This window comes from Gigantopelta aegis, chromosome 5 (genome assembly GCF_016097555.1).
Source record: "Gigantopelta aegis isolate Gae_Host chromosome 5, Gae_host_genome, whole genome shotgun sequence".
Taxonomy (NCBI): domain Eukaryota; kingdom Metazoa; phylum Mollusca; class Gastropoda; order Neomphalida; family Peltospiridae; genus Gigantopelta; species Gigantopelta aegis.
The window spans coordinates 37320769-37327806 of NC_054703.1; positions in this window are offsets into that span (position 1 = coordinate 37320769).

Here is a 7038-nt window from a genome sequence, read left to right on the forward strand (position 1 = left end):
GTACATAATTGTTTGTAGGTTTAGAGAGAGAGAGCGAAAGAGAGAGACACACACACACACACACACACACACACACACACACAAGACACACATACATACTGTTAGACCCACACAACAACCATGGGCGTCGATTGGTGGGAGACACTCTATATGAATGTCCCCCCCCCCCCCTTTTTCGTTTAGCACACACACACACGCCCCCCCCCCCCCCCCCACACACACACACTTTTAAAGCCGGATTGACGCCCATGACAACAACAACAACCAAAAACCCAAACAACAACAACAAAAATACAGGTTCAGCAACCGTCACTCCAAAATTCCATTGAGAAAATACGATTATCAATGCTTATAAAATTATAAATGACACTACATCTCCGGCGACACCCCCGCCCCATTTATTTTATAGTCGGCCCTTAGTGATAACATTTCCCATCGACACCTCACTTGTTACTATTATTGCAAAGTTCACATCTTCACGTTTGAAATTGTATGTTTGGTTTGCAGGTATTGGTATAACGTAGAACAATGGTGGACCTAATTTATCTCTTGTCACTTGGGATTGTGGGAGTAACGTGCGGTTCGTATGGCTCTAGATTTATGTCGTACTTTGTTAGAATTAAAACGAAAAAAAAATAAAAAAAGGAAAAAAAAAAGAGAAAAAAAAAGAAGAGAAGAAAACGAGAACAATATGTATAAATGCATTGTATGATATTTAAAAAAAAAAAAAAAGCGATCTCGATCTTCTTCTTCTTCTTCTTCTTCTTCTTCTGTGTTCAAGCTATAGTTGATCATGCTTTAGATTTGGAGTCCGGTTGTGGTGATACAAAACCACTGTCTCTGTCAAGTATTCTTTGGAATCCCAAAGCTTGACAGCCAGTGTAGCTCCGTTCGGCCAGTGCTTTATCCTGGCTTCATCGTAGAGGGTCAGAATTGCAGGATGTGCTCTGGGGACTGTGGTCCTGTTTGACATCGAATCTCGATTTTGATTACGTGTAGGCTATATGTTACATACATCTGTACATAGTAAAATCATTGTTATGTAATATACCTGTTAACAGGTAGAAGAAAAACGTATAGACCTGCAAAGGGAATCATGTTTACACTATTACACATTTTAAAAAAAATAATAATAAAAAAACCCCACATAATAATAATAATAATAATAATAATACGGTAGAATCTCATTGGCTCGAACTCGGAATGGTCGAATACACCGCAACACTCGAACCACACACGATATTGACCGAACGGTTAGGTCGAACTACCTGATGGGCCGAACACTTTCTCGAGCACCGACGGGGTCCAAGCAAACGAGATTTAACTGTATATAAAATAAAATAGATAAAATAAGATAAAAAAATAAATAATAATTAAAAAAAATTAATACTAATTAATACTACTGTTAATAATAATGTTGATACTACTACTAATAATAAATAGGGAATCGTCTGGGTACATGTGGGTAAAACTATTGTTTCAATATTGTTTACCCTTAAGTTCAAAGATTGTTTATCTGATTTATAGTCTATTTTACTTCTGGGTGGCAGTTGTATACATACAGGGCGGGATTTAGTTCAATCGGTTGAGTGCTCACCTAAGGTGCTTGCGTCGCAGGATCGAACCACCTCAGTGGATCCATTCAACTGATTGGGATTTTTTTTTTCTCGTTCCAATCAGTGCACCACAAGTGGTCAAAGACCGTAGTATGTGGGAAAGTGCATATAAAAGATCCCTCGCTGAATTAGGAAACATGTAGCGGGTTTCCTCTGATGACTACGATTTAGAATTACCGAATGTTTCACCTCCAGTAGCTGATGATTAATTAATCAATGTGCTCTAGTGGTGTCGTGTATATGTACATGTAGGGCCTATATAGGGGCGGGATTTAGCTCAGTCGGTTGAGTGCTCGCCTGAGGTGCTTGCGTCGCAGGATCGAACCGCCTTAATCAATGTGCTCTAGTGGTGTCGTGTATATGTACATGTAGGGCCTATATAGGGGCGGGATTTAGCTCAGTCGGTTGAGTGCTCGCCTGAGGTGCTTGCGTCGCAGGATCGAACCGCCTTAATCAATGTGCTCTAGTGGTGTCGTGTAGTGGTGTCGTGTATATGTACATGTAGGGCCTATATAGGGGCGGGATTTAACTCAGTCGGTTGAGTGCTCGCCTGAGGTGCTTGCGTCGCAGGATCGAACCGCCTTAATCAATGTGCTCTAGTGGTGTCGTGTACATGTATTTAGGGGCGGGATTTAGTTCAATCGGTTGAGTGCTCGCCTGAGGTGCTTGCGTCGCAGGATCGAGCCGCCTTAATCAATGTGCTCTAGTGGTGTCGTGTACATGTATTTAGGGGCGGGATTTAGCTCAATCGGTTGAGTGCTCGCCTGAGGTGCTTGCGTCGCAGGATCGAACCGCCTTAATCAATGTGCTCTAGTGGTGTCGTGTACATGTATATAGGGGTGGGATTTAGCTCAGTCGGTTGAGTGCTCGCCTGAGGTGCTTGCGTCGCAGGATCGAACCGCCTTAATCAATGTGCTCCAGTGGTGTCGTGTACATGTATTTAGGGGCGGGATTTAGCTCAATCGGTTGAGTGCTCGCCTGAGGTGCTTGCGTCGCAGGATCGAACCGCCTTAATCAATGTGCTCTAGTGGTGTCGTGTATATGTACATGTAGGGCCTATATAGGGGCGGGATTTAGCTCAATCGGTTGAGTGCTCGCCTGAGGTGCTTGCGTCGCAGGATCGAACCGCCTTAATCAATGTGCTCTAGTGGTGTCGTGTACATGTATATAGGGCGGGATTTAGCTCAATCGGTTGAGTGCTCGCCGGAGGTGCTTGCGTCGCAGGATCGAACCGCCTTAATCAATGTGCTCTAGTGGTGTCGTGTACATGTATATAGGGGCGGGATTTAGCTCAATCGGTTGAGTGCTCGCCTGAGGTGCTTGCGTCGCAGGATCGAACCGCCTTAATCAATGTGCTCTAGTGGTGTCGTGTACATGTATATAGGGGCGGGATTTAGCTCAATCGGTTGAGTGCTCGCCTGAGGTGCTTGCGTCGCAGGATCGAACCGCCTTAATCAATGTGCTCTAGTGGTGTCGTGTATATGTACATGTAGGGCCTATATAGGGGCGGGATTTAGCTCAGTCGGTTGAGTGCTCGCCTGAGGTGCTTGCGTCGCAGGATCGAACCGCCTTAATCAATGTGCTCTAGTGGTGTCGTGTACATGTATATAGGGGCGGGATTTAGCTCAATCGGTTGAGTGCTCGCCTGAGGTGCTTGCGTCGCAGGATCGAACCGCCTTAATCAATGTGCTCTAGTGGTGTCGTACAACAAACAAACGTTTTCTATACATTTTAGATATTTCAGTAGATGGGAATTGGTCCCAGTGGCGGATCTACCAGGTCGGCAGCTGTGGGGCGACATGCACCCGACAGGTGTTCACAAACAGAACCTGCGACGACCCACCCCCTTCTGCTGCCGGTCTGCCCTGTGTAGGAAGTCAGTCGTTCGTGTTCGAAGACGTCTGCGACAGACACAGATGTTTAAGCGGTAATACGTAGATAATTCTACATAAGCCAGCGGCGTGGAGTGGCCTGTATCGGGGTGGGTGTGTGGGTGGGTAGGGTCGAATAGGAATTTAGGGAACATTTTCCCTGGATTCCTGTGTAAATAGCCTGGCATTGCACTGTAAAATGCTTTAGCGTGTGTATGTGTTTGTGTGTGTGTGTTTGTGTGCGGGGGGGGGGGGGGGGGGGAGGTTGTACGAACCCCTTGCTAGAAACTGTGCCCCCTTCCTCCACTAGATATTGCGTCCCCACTCCAGGTGGCCCTGGATCTAGATTTTTCAAGTGCCTTTTTTCTATCTTTGAAAAACAACAAAAACGCAACAAACATCATTGGGTTGCCTTCTTCATGTGTTGGTGCATGTGTCATTTTCGCTCCCCTTAACCCCACCCTCCTCTTGACCCCACTCATCCCCTTGACCCCACTCATCCCCTTGACCTCACTCATCCCCATGACCCCACTCCTTTGATTGACCCCACCCCTCCCCTTAAACGCAAAACCCTCCCCTGGCAGTAGTATCGATGAACAAACCGCTGCGTACACTACCAACTGCAACATCATGTGCGGTAGCAATTTTTAAAAAAAAGAAGAAATATTTTTAAAATAAATAATAATAAAATAATAATAATAAATGATAAAAGTAAAATAGAAATGATAGATGACCTTCTCCAGGTAAAAAATGGACTTCTTGTAAAAGTAGGGGAAGACTCGAATTGAGTCTGAGGAAAACTACAAACTATCAAACTTTAATTTATAAAGAAGATTGGGAATAGCCAAGTTTATGAGTTGGACAAGTAAAATGGTAGAATCCACAGTTAACAGATGGCTTAACGTAGTCATATTTTTAAATCGATCAACCTCAGTGAGCCCATTGGGCTATTTCTCGCTCCAGAAAGTGCACCACGACTGGTACATCAAAGGCCGTGGTATGTGCTATCCTGTCTATGAGATGGTGTATATAAAAGATCCCTTGCTGCTAATCGAAAAGAGTAGCCCATGAAGTGGCAACAGAGGGTTTCCTCCCCCAGTATGTGTGGTCATTAACCATATGCCCGACGCCATATAACCGTAAATAAAATGTGTTGAGTGCGTCGTTAAATAAAACATTTCCTTCCTTCATATTTTAAATGGTATCAATGATGTTTTAATGGTGTGATTTACATTTTTTATTTGCAGGTCAAAGCTCAGCTCAGAAATACGGTGAGTGCTATATTTTGTCTCTTTTTTTTAAGAATATGTATAAAAACATTTAAGTTCTTTGCATATCTTTTTGAATTGTACTGCGATATCGCAAAGTATAGTGAATTATTCCTCTGGACGACAAACAAATAAATAAATAATTTTTTTATTAATTAACTGTTGATAATATGCAAGTTAACGATTATTTTGTTTTTAATAAAATGTAATAGCCGATAATAGCCCTGTTTTCCAAGTGCGTGGTTCTTGCATGGCGTCATGCGGGCACGGAACGCGGAAAACAGACGCATAAAAAATTCGATTCTATAGTTGTCAATAACAGTGTGTCAATATACCCGACTAAGGGGCGGGGTGTAGCTCAGTGGTAAAGTGCTCGCTTCATGCACGGTCGGTTTGGTGGGCCCATTGGGCCATTTCTCGTTCCAGCCAGTGCACCACGATTGCTATATCCTGTCTGTGGGATGGTGCATATAAAAGATCGCTTGCTACTAATGGAAAAATGTGGCGGGTTTCCTCTCTAAGACTATTTGTCAAAATTACCAAATGTTTGACATCCAATAGCCGATGATTAATAAATCAATGTGCCCTAGTGGTGTCATTAAACAAAACAAACTTCTTAATTTTTTTTTTTTTTAACTGCTATATTAAACTGCTGTACGGAAAGCGACCTGAAACCAAGTATAATACTTATATAGTATGAACTGTTCCCAAAACATATTTGGTGTATTCAATTTAAATGGGCTGGATGTAGCCCAGTGGTAAAGCGTTCGCTTGATGTGCGGTCGGTCTAGGATCGATCCCCGTCGGTGGACCCATTGGGCTATTTCTCTTTCCAGCCAGTGCTCCACAACTGGTGTAACAAAGGCCGTGGTATGTACCAACCTGTCTGTGGGATGGTGTATATAAAAGATCCATCGCTGCTAATCGAAACGAGTATCCTTTCTCAGTAACTGTGTGGTCCTTAGCCGTATGTCTGACGCCATATATAACCGTAAATAAATGTGTTGAGTGCGTCGTTAAATAAACCATTTCCTTTCCATTTGAAAGGCGCTTGGGAGACATGGAAGGCAGACGTAGCAATAGACTGTCCGCGGTCGTGTCGACGAGTAGTGACGTACAGACGGAACTGTTCAGGAGAACCCTATACTGTGTTACCCGGATGTCTAGGAATCTGGGTTGAGACAAGAGAAGAAAAATGCTCAGGAAACAACTGTGCTAGTTATGGTAAATTTATATTTATATTAAAAAATAATAAATGTTTTCTTTTTTTTAACCCCCCCCCCCCCGCCCCAATAAACACAAAAAAGCCCCAAAACAAACACCCCCCCCCCCAAAAAAAAAAAAAAAAAAAAAAAAAACACACACAAAAAAAAAAAAACAAAAAAAACAAACAACAACAAACAAACCATACAAACAAACAAAAACAGATAAAGAGGAAACCATCAACTCTTTGCCAGTGGTGGGACGTGGCCCAATGGTAAAGCGCTTGCTTGATGGGCGGTCGAACCCCGTCAATAAAAGATCCCTGACTACTAATGGAAAAAATTAGCGAGTTTCTTCTCTAAAGCTGTATCCTAAACGGCCGCGAGCGATTATTTTAGAAATCATTGATTTCCATTGCTGTATCCAGACCGCACGCGTGCGACGCGACATATAAATGTGTCGCGTCGCGCGCGTGCAGTTAGGATGCGGCAATTGAAATGAAAGAAAGAAGTGTTTTATTTAACGACGCACTCAACACATTTTATTTACGGTTATATGGCGTCAGACATATGGTTAAGGACCACACAGATTTTGAGAGGAAACCCGCTGTCGCCACTGCATGGGCTACTCTTCCGATTAGCAGCAAGGGATCTTTTATTTGCACTTCCCACAGGCAGGATAGCACAAACCATGGCCTTTGTTGAACCAGTTATGGATCACTGGTCGGTGCAAGTGGTTTACACCTACCCATTGAGCCTTGCGGAGCACTCACTCAGGGTTTGGAGTCGGTATCTCGATTAAAAATCCCATGCCTCGACTGGGATCCGAACCCAGTACCTACCAGCCTGTAGACCGATGGCCTAACCACGACGCCACCGAGGCCGGTTCAGTTGAAATGAATGCTTTCTAAAATAATCGCTCGCATCGCTCGCGGCCGGTCAGGATTCAGTTTTAGACTGTAGATGTATGTCAAAATTGCCAACTGTTTGACCTCGAATAGCCTATTGTTTACACATCAATGTGCTCTAATGGTGTCGTTAAACACACACACACACCCCACACACACACACACAAAAAGCA